Source organism: Lactuca sativa, chromosome 5 (genome assembly GCF_002870075.4).
Source record: "Lactuca sativa cultivar Salinas chromosome 5, Lsat_Salinas_v11, whole genome shotgun sequence".
NCBI lineage: Eukaryota > Viridiplantae > Streptophyta > Magnoliopsida > Asterales > Asteraceae > Lactuca > Lactuca sativa.
In genome coordinates, this window is record NC_056627.2 from 284125054 (window position 1) to 284140798 (window position 15745).

The window sequence follows — 15745 nt, forward strand, 5'->3', positions numbered from 1 at the left end:
CTTCGAAGGTCCTTACTGTTTGTTTTTGTTACACGTTTGGTCCATATTTTACCTAAAAAGACTATTTTGCCCTTCATTTTTTAATTTATTTAAATAAACACACCTCCAACCCCACCCTCTTACCTTACCTTAACTACCTCACCATTTTTTTATTTAAATAATAATCTTTTTAGGTAAGACAAGGAACACACGCATAAAAAAAAAACAAACAGTAGGGACTAAGCGCATAACAAAAACAAACAATAGGGACCTTCCAAATTAAAAAAATAAGTTAAAGACTAAACACATAAATTACCTCAAACCATAAGGATCATTCATGTAATTTACTCTAATTTGTTTTATTTGATGTTTCCATAGGATTTTGGTGTTCCATATATAAAAATAATAATTATTAGATGTGGCGCATATATATTATTCGTTCATATGAGTTAATTAACAAAAAGTTAAGCAGGTGTTTAGCAAAAAAAAAAAAAAAAACTTATTGGTTGTAACTTATTAGCTTGTAAAGTAATAAGTTAGAGTGAAGTAACTTATGAGAAAAAATGATTTATTAATAGTTTTTTATTGTTATAAACTGTTTTTATCCAAATATTTTTTAGTTTATAGCGGTTTGGAATATCTATTATGCTCCTTTGCCAAACACCCCATAAATGTGAAGATGTAAATATTAAATATTTTTTAAAGTAAAATTTTGAAATAAATATAAATGAAATGCATATTATTGCATAATAAAGAAAATAAAGTAAAAAATTGAATAAAAAAAGGTTAATGTGATAAAAACCATCAAGTTTTTAGGGTTTTGTCGGTTTTGCCCAAAATTGAAATTTATGTCCATTTTTACCCAAACATTTTCGAAAAAATATTCGGTTTTACCCTTTTACCGGTGATAACAGGTTTTCCAGGTTATCATTATATTAAATTTGAAAAAAAAAACCTTTAGGTTTACCATTTTTTTTGCGTTGTTACCCTTAAGTTTATATTTTTTTTTACACTTTTACCCTAAGTATATTTTTTTCATAATATACATATTCATATGATTTTTCTGCTTGAATATATACAATATGAAAAAAATACATAGGGTAAAAGTATAAAAAAACATTATAAACTTAAGGGTAAAAACGTAAAAAAACTGTAAACTTAAGGGTTTTTTGCGAAGTTAATATAATGATAACCTATTATCACCGGTAAAAGGGTAAAATCGAACATTTTTTGGAAAATGTTAGGGTAAAACCGGACATAAAATTCAACTGTGGGCAAAACCGACAAAACCTTGAAAACTTGAGGGTTTTTATGACATTAGCCCAACAAAAAATTAAGTTCATTTCTTGCAAGGAGTCATATTTATGTTAGATGTACTTTTTTTTGGCATGGTTATTTTGCCGTTTATGCAAATCCTTTCTAATAAATGAAAGTTTTTTTTTACCACTTGTCATACTCTCATTTATTTTGTCAAATATTATTTTGTAGTTACTAAGTGTGAGACCCATGTATTATATGAGTTTATTTAAAAGAAAAAAACTAAATACAAAATTCTAAACATTTGAAAAGTTTGAATTTATAAGTAAAGTGAGAAAATATTGAATTATAAAATATTAAATATTTTGTTTTCTCTTTTAAATTTAAACAAATAATTTAGATAAATAAATAGAGAAAATTAATGAATCTTTAATTTAGTAATTTTGAAATTAAAAGGAAAGTTCATTAATGAGATTGATATATATTTATTATTGCATTTAAATACTATCTAGAATTTAATTAAATGAAAAAACAATAAAATAACATGTGAAATAAAAATTAATTTAAAATAACCATAAGATTAAATGTGACAAAATAAATGAAAATGTGACATGTGACAAAAATATCTTTATTTATTAGGGAGAAGGACTTTGAATTAATTCTTTTTCCACATGTCATTTTATGAGTTTTTTTTATTTTATTAAATTTCACACAATATTTTAATATAATAATTACAATAAATATAGTAACAAATGGATATCAATTTTATTAATAAACTTACCTTTTAATTTCAAATTCCTAAAATTAAAGCTCATTAAAATTTTTATTTATTTAAATTTAAAAGATAAAAAATATTTTCAATATAATAATTCATTATTTTTTTTAATTTATTATAAATTCAAAGTTCTTAAATCTTTTGAACTTTATATTTAATTTTTTTTAAATTAACCCATATAATACATGAGTCTCATAACTAGTACATAATTGCATCAAAATCCTTTCATTGTAAGTTGTAACTGTCATTTCGCATATATTAAAAATGGAAACTTGTTTTATATCTTTTTAATAAATTGCTCTATTCATTAAAATTAACATTTAATTGAAACATATAAATTATAAGATGCAATTGGTAAATTGACATGTATGGAATCATGATGAAGTGATACGTGACACTTTAAATTGACATGTATGCAATTGGTAAAATTAACATTACGTTAATTATAATTAATATTTTATACATATAAATATTTGTATTCTGTGGCACTTTAATTTATAAAAATTAAAAAACAATATAACTTGACATATTAATATTATTTATTTAAAGAATAACACAAAATAATATGTGTCAACATACATGAGAAAGTGATACGTGACACTTTAATTTACAAAAATTAAAAAACAACATAAATTGATTTATTAAAATAGATTAGGTGTGAGACCCGTATATTACACGAGTTTATTAAAAAAAATTTAATATAAAATTGTAACCATTACATACTTTTTTAAATAATACTTTTATATAAATATAAATGATATAATTAATAGAGAACGTAATTTAATATATACTAATACAAAAATATCGACATATTTTAAAAAATGGTATTGAAAATTAAGGTGTAAACATTAAACATTTTTTAAACTAAACTTTCGAAATAAATATAAACGAAATGATGAATAAGTAGATAATTGAATATATAATAATAAAAAATTATTGACAAATTATAAATAATTGTTATGAATCACAAATTTTCAAAGACTTATTTGAATACAATATTAGATGTCGTATTGCTAAGTTTATCATATTTGTCTAAAATCTATATTTTTAATCCATCTTTGCTATAACTCTTGATAATGCAATATACAACTGACCATGAGTGAATATTGGTTATTTAAAAAACAACCTCACATTTAATAGTGACTGCCATTGATTCTTGTTTATTGTCATTGCAAAACAAATTGTCAATGGAAACTAAAAAGCCATTACTTAATTAGGATTTGTTACGCGCGATATGTCGACGACTTACTACTGGGAATAGTGGGTTTGTCTTCACTGAAATGTTAAATGAATCATTTTATCCGAATGTGTCAAAGATATTCTTGGAATAAACATACGGTTTCCTAAATTACTTTCATGTATTATCTCTGCTTTTATAACACACTTACCCAATTCCATAACGAAATTCGCTTTTCTTATTAATATTCCTTAGTACCAAAACTAGAACACGGAATTTTAATATTGACTTATGAATTGGCAAACCTGACAGTTTAAGACCATTTAGAACATCAGGCGCATATAAACTTTCTTCAAAGCCACCATGAACAAAATATGAATGACAAAGACTATCTGAACTTAAGTATTCTTCTTTAGCTGAAACATCCCAAAAATACAGTCTAAAAATTTCATTTTAAATCATTAATAAAACCATGATTATCATCAACATATAAAAATCATAAGTCGTGTATCTCAAAAATATCATAACATCTGTCAAATATATCAGAGTATAAACATCCCAGGATGAACAAATGGTGTGTGCAATGCAATCATCCTGAGCTCTTTCCCTTGCTACCGAAAGTGCCAGAAACCAAAACTGAAAACTGTAAGTACGAAGCTTAGTGAGTCTCCCCAAACTACAACATACCATACACGTAACATGCAATTAGGAGATACGGTCCCCGCCCACACTCTGTTGTTTAAAAGATTCGGGCCCCACCCTCACTCCGCTAGTAACATGCATACAGGTATCACACGGACAACAAGTATATATATTTCTATCAAGTAGTCACATATCCATACTCAAATAATACTACGAGATTCGGGCCTCTCCTACACTTCGCTACTATGAAATTCGGGCCCCACCCACACTCAGCTACTAACATATCACATATACAGGCCGACCTTGGTGTCATAGACCCATTCCTACTGAAGGAAACTCACCTCGCACTGCTGAAGTCTCGCGAATAAATCCATGGTTGTTGGCTGACAGATTCCCGAACTGTCAACATCAAAATAACACCCAATTAACAATCGGGTTCCAATGCATAACCATAAATCCATACTCGGGGTAAAAATACCATTTTACCCCTAACCTAGCTTAGTCTAAGACCAAGGCCCAACTCATACTCTAAAGGACCAAAAGTCAAATAATCAACCAAGGCCCAACTATGGCCCAATTTTCCAAATTGAGCCCAAACTTCTACATGGTCTTACCTTAAGGCCCAACCATTTATTCTGGTCCAAACACTTGGCAATCCAATGGTCCAATACCTCATAATCATCAAGGCCCAATTATGGCCCATCTATGGCCCGATTTTCTAAATTGGGCCCAAGCCTTTCCAATGGGCCTTATCCTAAGCCCAATTCAATATTCTACTCCATATACATGTTCTTGGATGTTCCATTAATAGTCCAAACATCTAGGCCTAACTCAAAACCCAACACAATTAGGGTTTTCACATGAAATGACGATTAGGGTTAATTAGAAACACTTAACCCATTAAGGACTTAATCCCTTAAGTCTAACAACCTACTAGGCCAATCATATAGTGTAATTGGGCATAAATACATCAATCCAATTGTCCAAACGCGGGTCCCGACAATCCAAAATTAACATCTTCCAAAATTAGGGTTTTCTAAACCCTAATTAGGGTTTTAAACCCAAAAACAATCCAACCAAGTCCAAGATTAAGTTTTTAGGTCCACAAGCATTCCACTAGGACGGGCACCACCCACTGCCACCTTGGGCAGTGGTGGTCGGTGGCGGCTCACGGCAACAGGCGACGACAACCACCATTTCCAATGGTGGTAGCTTATAATTTTAACCCAAACTTCATCAAATCAACCCGAAACACACAACACATTCACACAATCATATATATATATATATATATATATATATATATATATATATATATATATATATATACTTGTAGCCACCCAAGGTGGTGGCTGGTGGTGGTAGCAAGATGACAGCCGCCATGGTTGGCTGCCATGGTGATTGTCTACGTTCTCCGGCCAATGGGACGCCCACCCATACCTTCGAATAGCAACAACAACACACATACCCGTGTGAATTCCCACTGAACACGTACGCAACACGACCACCCTCATGGTGGCAGGCGGTGACTGGAAATCACTAGAAATTTAGAACAGTCGCATGGCGGCAATGACGACGGGACTCGGGAAATGGTAGGAAAGCAAAGGAGCACGTCACCGAGGGAAGGGAGAAGCAGTGGTGACCACTGACTCGTCGATCCTTGCAGTCACTGGCGACGACAACGTGCAAGGTTTGGCTCCGGGGCTTCCGGCTTCGTGGTAGTGGGTGTCACCGGAAACGGTTGTGGCGGTCGATCTCGGTTGGGTGGCGGCGGCTGAAGAGGTTTCACATGGTGGTGGCGGTTGCTTTATTACATTAGGTTTAGGGTTGATACCGGCTACACGAGAGGGATGAGTTCCGGGTCTAAATCACATGCCTTCATTCAAACATTTGAGCGTTTTTACAAGATCAGTCCCTTCTCACCAGATCTTCTTCAACTTTAATCCAACATTTACCCTTTAGCCCGTGATTCCATAAATTCATTTCATTTTAGGTGTAACATCCCAATTTTAAAGACCAAAAATTTTGTTTTTAATTAAGTAACTTATAAAACAGTTTACTGAAAAACATCAACGATTCGTATCATTCCATAAAACCTCAATCACATGTCTCAAAAACCATAACATAAAATAGTAATAATGTCATAGTATAATCCCATGGATGTCAAAATGCGGAAATCAAATGTGTGCGATGCGCTTCTACCATGCCGGTTCCTTCCACTTCGCTGAAGAGGTACCTGAAACAAAACTGAAAATTGTAATCACAAAGCTTAGTGAGTTCCCCCATCATACCACATACCATACAATAAACATAGTGTCAGGCATATTTGGGTGCCCGACCTACCCTGTTAGGCATACCGGGGTGCCTAACCTACCCCTGTCAGACATACTGGGGTGTCTGACCTACCCCTCCGGTTTATCTCAGCCGGTTATGGGGACTATTTCACCCCTACTACTACCACACGATATCAAACATAATCATACTGTCTAGCATGGTTGGGTACTAAACTACCCCTTCGGCCTTATCGACCAATAACCGGGGACTATTCCCCTTACTAATACTATCACATAAAAACATATTATACTAGCATGTAAAACATATCAGACGTTAGCAAACCTAGACAATTATCACAAAGACGATTATTGATATGGGCATATTTAGTTATAAAATTCATGCATTATCTTAATATTTTATGTTATTTTTGTAACGCCCGGGTTTCAGGGCTAAGCATTTTTGTCAATGTAATAGTCTAGGTCAACTCTTGTAACTCTTTTTGAAGTAATAAAGATGAAATATTTGAGTATTATGTGAATTATATGTGTTTATTATTTAATTATAAATGTATAATTAATAAAGAATAAAAATGAGCGTCAAAATTAAAGTGTGAGATAATCCCGATATCTCTACATAAAGTTGTAGAATATGTCTCAAAGTTTCCGTGCATATAAGGAACGCCGAAATCCGAGTTATAACGAAGAAGTTATGACCCGTCGAAGTTTCACGACAGAACCGGCACGATACCGGGAAGCGTGAATAGTGAATTTACGATAGAGCGAGATTTAGCCTTAGTGATCTAAACGAAAGTCGTAGAATATGTTAAACTAAGAACATCGATAAAAAGAACACCCAAATCTGACTTCGTATGAAGAAGTTATGAGATTTTAAACAGATCAATCCTGTCCCGGCTTGTTAAAAATATAACTTTAAAAATAAAGTCAAAATTAGCCGACAGAGTCTAAACGAAAGTTGTAGAGTACGTCTTCACCTACGCGTGGATATAAAGAACGTCAAAAACGGAGTTCGTATGAACGAGTTACAAATTATAATAGCATATTTACGTATTAAAATAAAGTATAAATCATGTATACGTACACATATATATACATATGTATATATCATTAGAAAGGTATCGACGATGCGGTCATTATAAGACTAATGTTGAGTTCTTTCGACATTAGTTTAGTACAAATATCATTAAATCCATTTATAATAGTATTATAGAGGGGTGTTTAGTTGTTTATATAACTAAAAGGTCATTAAGTAATTATGGAGGGTAGTTTTTGAAAATTCAATTAGTATAAATAAGAGCCTTGGGCTCTCATATTTCTTGCACCATTCTCTTGATTCAAGAGTCTTTCTCTCCTTATCCCCCAAGCATTTCGGTCCCTCGTGATTCGACTTCTCTTTCTGTAGCTTAGTATAGTAAGGTGAGCGCTGAAGCGCTGCACAAATCTTTCTTAGAAAGATTCAGCGACGAAGTTCTGCCCCTGCAGAGCCCGACTCCTAGCTAAAACCCCCTTGTAAGTTTCGTCGAAGGAAAATAGAATCGTTAGAAGCAAGCGCTGCCCGATTTTGGAATCATCACCTTAACAAGTGAGTGCATAGTTACTTTCAGCTTACACATAGATATGAAGTATTTTATATAAATTACGTGCTATATGTGCATATTATCTGAATACTTGCTATCTATGCTAGATGAACATTGTTATACATGTTTTCAATGATTTAAACTGTATATGTATTTTATATCTACGAAAATGTTGGGGTAAAACATGGGTAGATGTAATAGCTGATGTGTGATAAAATGATGAGAGGCCTCGATGTTGATGTTGTTGTTTATGTCATCTAGCGGAGTATGGATGACGACCACGGACTCTTCTAGACAGTCCAGTGGAACGCTAGCAGGCTCGCAACCTGTAGGTGTTTGTGAACGACGTGTTCACCGGTGTACTACATCCCCCACATGGTTGCCTTTAGGACATTTATTGCTGAGGAATCCCCTTAGCAGTAGTGTCCGTCCCGATGATGATCCTTAGGCTAGGTCCCTTATGATAGGTGTTTAGGGACGTAAAGTGAGGATAACGGGAACGGGTAATCGGGTTATTGTTGATTGAATTAATAAACTTATTTATTGTAGGTTGAAAACCCTATGTGCTCACCAGGCTCCCAAGCCTGACCCACTCAGTTTTATGTATTACAGGTAGTGGCGCATGAGCATAGGTGTGATGTTTTGGACGAGGGATTACGGATATAGGCCTGTAGATATGAAATAATGTAGTAAGACTTATATTGTACTGTTTATGCTTTTGATCTGTACGAACATGACATCCCGAGTCTTTTAATGAAATACATTTCTATGGAAATGCTTTTGATAAATCTTTATCATATTTTTGTTTTGGGACAAATTCCGCAACACTTTCATTTAAAATGTAACGATTTTTAAACAAAGCATAAACAAACCGGTCTTTTGTGGCCGTGATTTTGGGGATGTCACAGTTGGTATCAGAGCATTAGTTTAAGCGAACTAGGAATTTGTAGGATTTCTAGACTTAAACTTAGAATGCTAAGCGATGATTGTGAGGTGTGAGCACTAGCCTATTTTAGGAATTGTGCCTAAAATGCTTTTATGTGCTAAATGCTTTGTGCATAATATGATGTTAATTGTTCGGATCTATGGTCTGTTGCCGACCGGATCTGGAAACCTTATGTGTTTAGAATTCTAAACGTACGACTACGATATTAGAACTAGCATGTAAACGTTTCGGAGTGATAAGGACGATTTAAACGTCTATCCTAAATAAAGATCTAAATTCACCTTATTCGGTGTATAGATCAAGATGGCAAGGACCCGTAGCGGAAACGTGAACGCGAATGGAGATAGGAACCAACCCCCAGTGGTTCAACAAATACCTGTTGTAGAAGAAGTTGCACCTGAACCAGTCACGATGGCCGGAGTGCAAGCGATGATCCAGGCTATGTTGGATCGTCAAATGGAGGAAACTAGACATTTGCTCCAGCAAAATCGAGAGGAAGGCACTATTCAAATCGAACAGCCCGAGTTGAACGAAGGGCAGACTGAGGAAGGAGACTACAGTGGAACTGTTGGTCAAGTCAACCAACCAATAGTTCAAGAAAATAACCAAGATGACGGATTCGAGAGAAATGGATGCAAGTACAAGGATTTTCAGACTTGCAAGCCATCGACTTTCACGGGAAAGGAAGATCCAATCGGAGTCATGGATTGGATCTCGAAGATGGAGTTAGCTTTCATGACATGCGGTTGCAGAGGGAAACTACAGACCACGTTTGCAGTGCGTCAGTTTCGAGGAGGCGCTGTACGTTGGTGGAATACTTTGGGGAAGACTTTAAGCCCCAACAAACCCCTGGAACTGACATGGGCAGAATTTCTGGTACAATTCAAACGAAAGTACTGCTGAGCTCAAAACCTGCTCGAGCTAGAGAACCAGTTTCTAACCCTAAAGAAGGGGAGCATGTCAATCGATGAATACACGAACAACTTCACAGAAAAGATGGAATTTGCCTTGCGTCTTGTTCCGGATGAGCTGACGAAAATTGATAAGTACGCAAAGGGATTACCATGGGAGTACGCGGTGCTAGTGCGTCAGGCACCTACTTTGGAGGCAGCTATCTGGGCTGCCAAGTCTGTGGAGGATATGATTAAGGGAAGAGCTGCCAGCAAAGTCGAGGTTGGCGAGAAAAGGAAATTTGACGGATCCTCAAGGTCCGGTAAGAAGGGTAGATTCTCGAAGTTTGGTTCGAGAGGGGGAGGATCAGAAGCGAAGTGGTGTGACAAGTGCAAGAAAAAGCACTCTGGGAAGTGTGATGGAGGGGTCACTTGTTACAAATGCGGAAAGCCTGGGCACTATGCCAATGAATGCACGTTCACTAAGAAGGTCTGTTATGAGTGCAACGAGGAGGGGCACGTTTCAAGGGATTGCCCGAAGAAGAAGGAGACGGGAAGACCCAACATACCACCGAAGCCGAAGGCAAGAGCCTTCTAGATGACGCTCGAGGCTGCAAAGGAGGCAGCAGACGTCGCTTCAGGTACCTTTCTTGTAAATGGTTTGCCTGCAAATATACTATTTGATTCCGGAGCCAACTACTCCTTTGTATCACATAAATTTGGTGGGAAATTAGCATTGCCTGTAGAAAAACTAGATAATGCCCTGATTGTAGAAGTTGCCAGTGGCAAATTCATACCTGTTAGTAATCGTATTAGGAACATCGTCATTGACCTAAACGGAAACGAATTCCACGAAGAGCTATTACCCATAGAGTTAAATGGTTTTGACATCGTTTTGGGTATGGATTGGCTTAGCGCTAACGATGCTGAGATTCAATGCCGAAAGAAGATAGTAAAGGTGAACCCACCCGGAAAGGAATCATTTATGGTGTACGGGGACAAACGCAGAGTGAATTCTGGAATCATCTCCCTGATGAAAGCCAGGAAATGTTTATCAAGGGGATGTGCATCATACTTGGCATTCGTAATCGATGCCAAGAAGGAGAAGAAAGAGGTGCAGAATATACCGGTTGTGTGCGATTATCCGGAAGTCTTTCCTGAAGATCTTCCCGGATTACCACCTGATAGACAAGTGGAGTTTCGTATAGACTTGTTACCAGGAACAACACCGATAGCAAAGGCACCTTACCAATTAGCACCGACGGAGATGAAGGAGCTCATGACGCAACTTCAGGAGCTGTTGGACAACGGTTTTATTCGACCTAGTTCATCACCCTGGGGAGCTCCGGTGTTATTCGTGAAGAAGAAAGACGGAAGTATGAGAATGTGTATAGACTACCGAGAGCTGAATAAGGCAACGGTGAAGAACAAGTATCCATTGCCGAGGATTGATGACCTATTCGATCAGCTGCAAGGTTCGAGCTACTTCTCAAAGATCGATCTTAGGTCAGGATATCATCAGCTAAAGGTGAGAAAGCAGGATATTGAGAAGACTGCATTCAGAACAAGATATGGACACTACGAGTTCTTGGTTATGTCATTCGGGCTAACCAATGCTCCCGCAGCATTCATGGATTTGATGAATAGGGTTTGTAAACCATTCCTCGATAAATCCGTGATAGTGTTCATCGACGACATTCTCATCTACTCGAAAAGCCAAGAGGAGCATGGTAAGCATCTACGGGAAGTATTAGAAGTGTTGAAGAAGGAGAAGCTTTTTGCAAAGTTCTCCAAATGCGACTTTTGGATACGGGAAGTCCAATTCTTGGGTCATGTTGTTAACCAGGAGGGAATAATGGTTGACCCCGCAAAGATCGAGGTTGTGATGAAGTGGGAACGTCCGAAAAGTCCCACGGAAATTCGAAGCTTTCTAGGATTAGCCGGATATTATCGACGATTTATCCAAGGCTTTTCTTCGATAGCTGCTCCATTAACAGCTTTGACTCATAAAGGAGCTACATATACGTGGAGTGAGAAACACGATGAGGCATTCGAGAAACTAAAGAAGAAGTTATGTGAAGCACCGATACTTTCTCTACCCGATGGAGTCGAAGATTTCGCGGTTTATAGTGATGCTTCTGGAGTCGGGTTGGGTTGTGTTCTGACCCAAAGAGAAAAGGTGATAGCATACACATCTCGAAAATTGAAAGAGCACGAAAAGAACTACCCCACTCATGATCTGGAGTTGGCAGCGGTAGTATTTGCCTTAAAGATATGGAGGCATTACCTCTACGGCACGAAGTGCAAGCTCTTCACTGATCATAAGAGTCTCCAGTATCTCTTTAATCAGAAGGAGTTGAACATGAGGCAACGACGCTGGCTAGAACTTCTCAAGGACTACGACTATGAGATACTTTACCACCCAGGTAAAGCAAATATTGTTGCTGATGCTCTCAGTCGGAAAGTCAATCTGGAAAGGAAAAGGCCAAGAGCGTTAAGAATTGAAGTCGTCTCGACGATTGTGGAAAGTATCAGGAAAGCTCAAGAAGAAGCTTTAGAGAAAAATGACCAAAAGGAAGAACGTTAGTGTTTGGTACAAACAGTCGAGGACTGAAGGTATTCCAAGATTGAATTTGGGTACCTAAGACGGGAGGAATAAGAGATCTTCTGATGGAAGAAGCACACAAGACCATGTACTCGATTCATCCCGGTAGCACTAAAATGTATAGGGACCTAAAACCCTACTACTGGTGGCCGACGATGAAGCTCGATGTTGCGAAGTATGTGGCCGAGTGCGTAACATGTGCGAGGGTTAAGGCACAACATCAGAAACCGTATGGGAGTTTGGAACCTTTACCTATACCCATGGGTAAATGGGAAGACATCACCATGGATTTTATGACTAAACTGCCCAGGACGAAGAACGGTCACGACATGATTTGGGTAGTCGTGGATCGTTTCACCAAGAGTGCACACTTCATAGCAGCCAACGAGAAGTGGTCTATGGATAAGCTCGCAAATGCTTACGTGAAGGAAATTGTAAGACTTCACGGTGTCCCTCTTACGATTGTATCAGATCGTGATAGTCGTTTCACGTCAAGGTTTTGGAGGAGTCTACAAGAGGAGTTAGGAACAAAGTTGTGTTTGAGTACTGCTTATCATCCGCAAACTGATGGTCAGAGCGAAAGAACGATTCAGACGCTGGAAGATATGCTGAGAGCATGTACCCTCGAATTCCAAGGGAATTGGGACGAGCACTTACCTCTGGTAGAATTTTCCTACAAAAATAGTTTTCACTCGAGCATCAAGATGGCTCCTTATCAAGCCTTGTATGGGCAGAAGTGTCGTACGCCGTCTTGTTGGCTTGAAGCCGGAGAGAAGCAGTTTATGGGCCCCGAGATAGTCCATGAGACTGCTGAGAAGTTGAAGGTGATTAGGGAAAGGATGTTAGCAGCCCAGGATCGTCAGAAGAGCTATGCTGACAAGAAAAGACGACCGATAACTTTCGAAGTTGGGGATTCCGTTTTGCTTAAAGTCTCACTGTGGAAGGGACTTATACGATTTGGGAAACGAGGAAAGTTGAGTCCAAGGTTTATTGGACCGTTCAAAGTTCTTCAGAAGATAGGGAACCAAGCTTATAAGCTGGAATTGCCCGAAGAACTCAATGGTATTCATAACACCTTCCATGTGTGTTATTTGAGGAAATTCACGGGAGATGTTCCCGACATAATTCCAATCTCAGAGTTAAGGATGGATGAAAATAAAAGGTTGATCGAAGAGCCTGAGGCAATTGTTGACCGTAAGACTAAGAAGTTACGACGCAAGATGGTCGACTTGGTGCTAGTCCGATGGAAACATTCGAATGGGCCGAATCTCACTTGGGAAACAGAGGATGACATGATGAGTCGCTATCCACATCTGTTTGCTGATGCATGATTCCGGGACGGAATCATCCTAAGGGGGAGAGAATTGTAACGCCCGGGTTTCAGGGCTAAGCATTTTTGTCAATGTAATAGTCTAGGTCAACTCTTGTAACTCTTTTTGAAGTAATAAATATGAAATATTTGAGTATTATGTGAATTATATGTGTTTATTATTTAATTATAAATGTATAATTAATAAAGAATAAAAATGAGCGTCAAAATTAAAGTGTGAGATAATCCCGATATCTCTACATAAAGTTGTAGAATATGTCTCAAAGTTTCCGTGCATATAAGGAACGCCGAAATCCGAGTTATAACGAAGAAGTTATGACCCGTCGAAGTTTCACGACAGAACCGGCACGATACCGGGAAGCGTGAATAGTGAATTTACGATAGAGCGAGATTTAGCCTTAGTGATCTAAACGAAAGTCGTAGAATATGTTAAACTAAGAACATCGATAAAAAGAACACCCAAATCTGACTTCGTATGAAGAAGTTATGAGATTTTAAACAGATCAATCATGTCCCGGCTTGTTAAAAATATAACTTTAAAAATAAAGTCAAAATTAGCCGACAGAGTCTAAACGAAAGTTGTAGAGTACGTCTTCACCTACGCGTGGATATAAAGAACGTCAAAAACGGAGTTCGTATGAACGAGTTACAAATTATAATAGCATATTTACGTATTAAAATAAAGTATAAATCATGTATACGTACACATATATATACATATGTATATATCATTAGAAAGGTATCGACGATGCGGTCATTATAAGACTAATGTTGAGTTCTTTCGACATTAGTTTAGTACAAATATCATTAAATCCATTTATAATAGTATTATAGAGGGGTGTTTAGTTGTTTATATAACTAAAAGGTCATTAAGTAATTATGGAGGGTAGTTTTTGAAAATTCAATTAGTATAAATAAGAGCCTTGGGCTCTCATATTTCTCGCACCATTCTCTTGATTCAAGAGTCTTTCTCTCTTTATCCCCCGAGCATTTCGGTCCCTCGTGATTCGACTTCTCTTTCTGTAGCTTAGTATAGTAAGGTGAGCGCTGAAGCGCTGCACGAATCTTTCTTAGAAAGATTCAGCGACGAAGTTCTGCCCCTGCAGAGCCCGACTCCTAGCTAAAACCCCCTTGTAAGTTTCGTCGAAGGAAAATAGAATCGTTAGAAGCAAGCGCTGCCCGATTTTGGAATCATCACCTTAACAAGTGAGTGCATAGTTACTTTCAGCTTACACATAGATATGAAGTATTTTATATAAATTACGTGCTATATGTGCATATTATCTGAATACTTGCTATCTATGCTAGATGAACATTGTTATACATGTTTTCAATGATTTAAACTGTATATGTATTTTATATCTACGAAAATGTTGGGGTAAAACATGGGTAGATGTAATAGCTGATGTGTGATAAAATGATGAGAGGCCTCGATGTTGATGTTGTTGTTTATGTCATCTAGCGGAGTATGGATGACGACCACAGACTCTTCTAGACAGTCCAGTGGAACGCTAGCAGGCTCGCAACCTGTAGGTGTTTGTGAACGACGTGTTCACCGGTGTACTCCATCCCCCACATGGTTGCCTTTAGGACATTTATTGCTGAGGAATCCCCTTAGCAGTAGTGTCCGTCCCGATGATGATCCTTAGGCTAGGTCCCTTATGATAGGTGTTTAGGGACGTAAAGTGAGGATAACGGGAACGGGTAATCGGGTTATTGTTGATTGAATTAATAAACTTATTTATTGTAGGTTGAAAACCCTATGTGCTCACCAGGCTCCCAAGCCTGACCCACTCAGTTTTATGTATTACAGGTAGTGGCGCATGAGCATAGGTGTGATGTTTTGGACGAGGGATTACGGATATAGGCCTGTAGATATGAAATAATGTAGTAAGGCTTATATTGTACTGTTTATGCTTTTGATCTGTACGAACATGACATCCCGAGTCTTTTAATGAAATACATTTCTATGGAAATGCTTTTGATAAATCTTTATCATATTTTTGTTTTGGGACAAATTCCGCAACACTTTCATTTAAAATGTAACTCCGATTTTTAAACAAAGCATAAACAAACCGGTCTTTTGTGGCCGTGATTTTGGGGATGTCACAATTTTTGTCTCATTTAATGAACAAAAGGTGCTTAATTAGCTTAAATATTTCATTTTCAGCAACAAATACATGCTTGAAAGGAAAATTAAGCGGAATTGGCGATTGGATGCTTGGATCTTGGATTTTGAAGAAAGAAGGACGTTGCTGGACAGCTTGATCCCTCGT

At 37.1% G+C, this 15745-nt stretch overlaps 1 long non-coding RNA gene across 1 annotated transcript; it reads left to right on the forward strand.

The window, feature by feature from the left end:
* Nucleotides 1-14427: 14427 nt before the first annotated feature.
* LOC128126303 (uncharacterized) lies at nt 14428-15458 on the forward strand. Its single transcript, XR_008224101.1, has 2 exons — nt 14428-14675; nt 15283-15458. It is a non-coding gene; the product is annotated as an uncharacterized LOC128126303 (long non-coding RNA).
* Nucleotides 15459-15745: the final 287 nt, after the last annotated feature.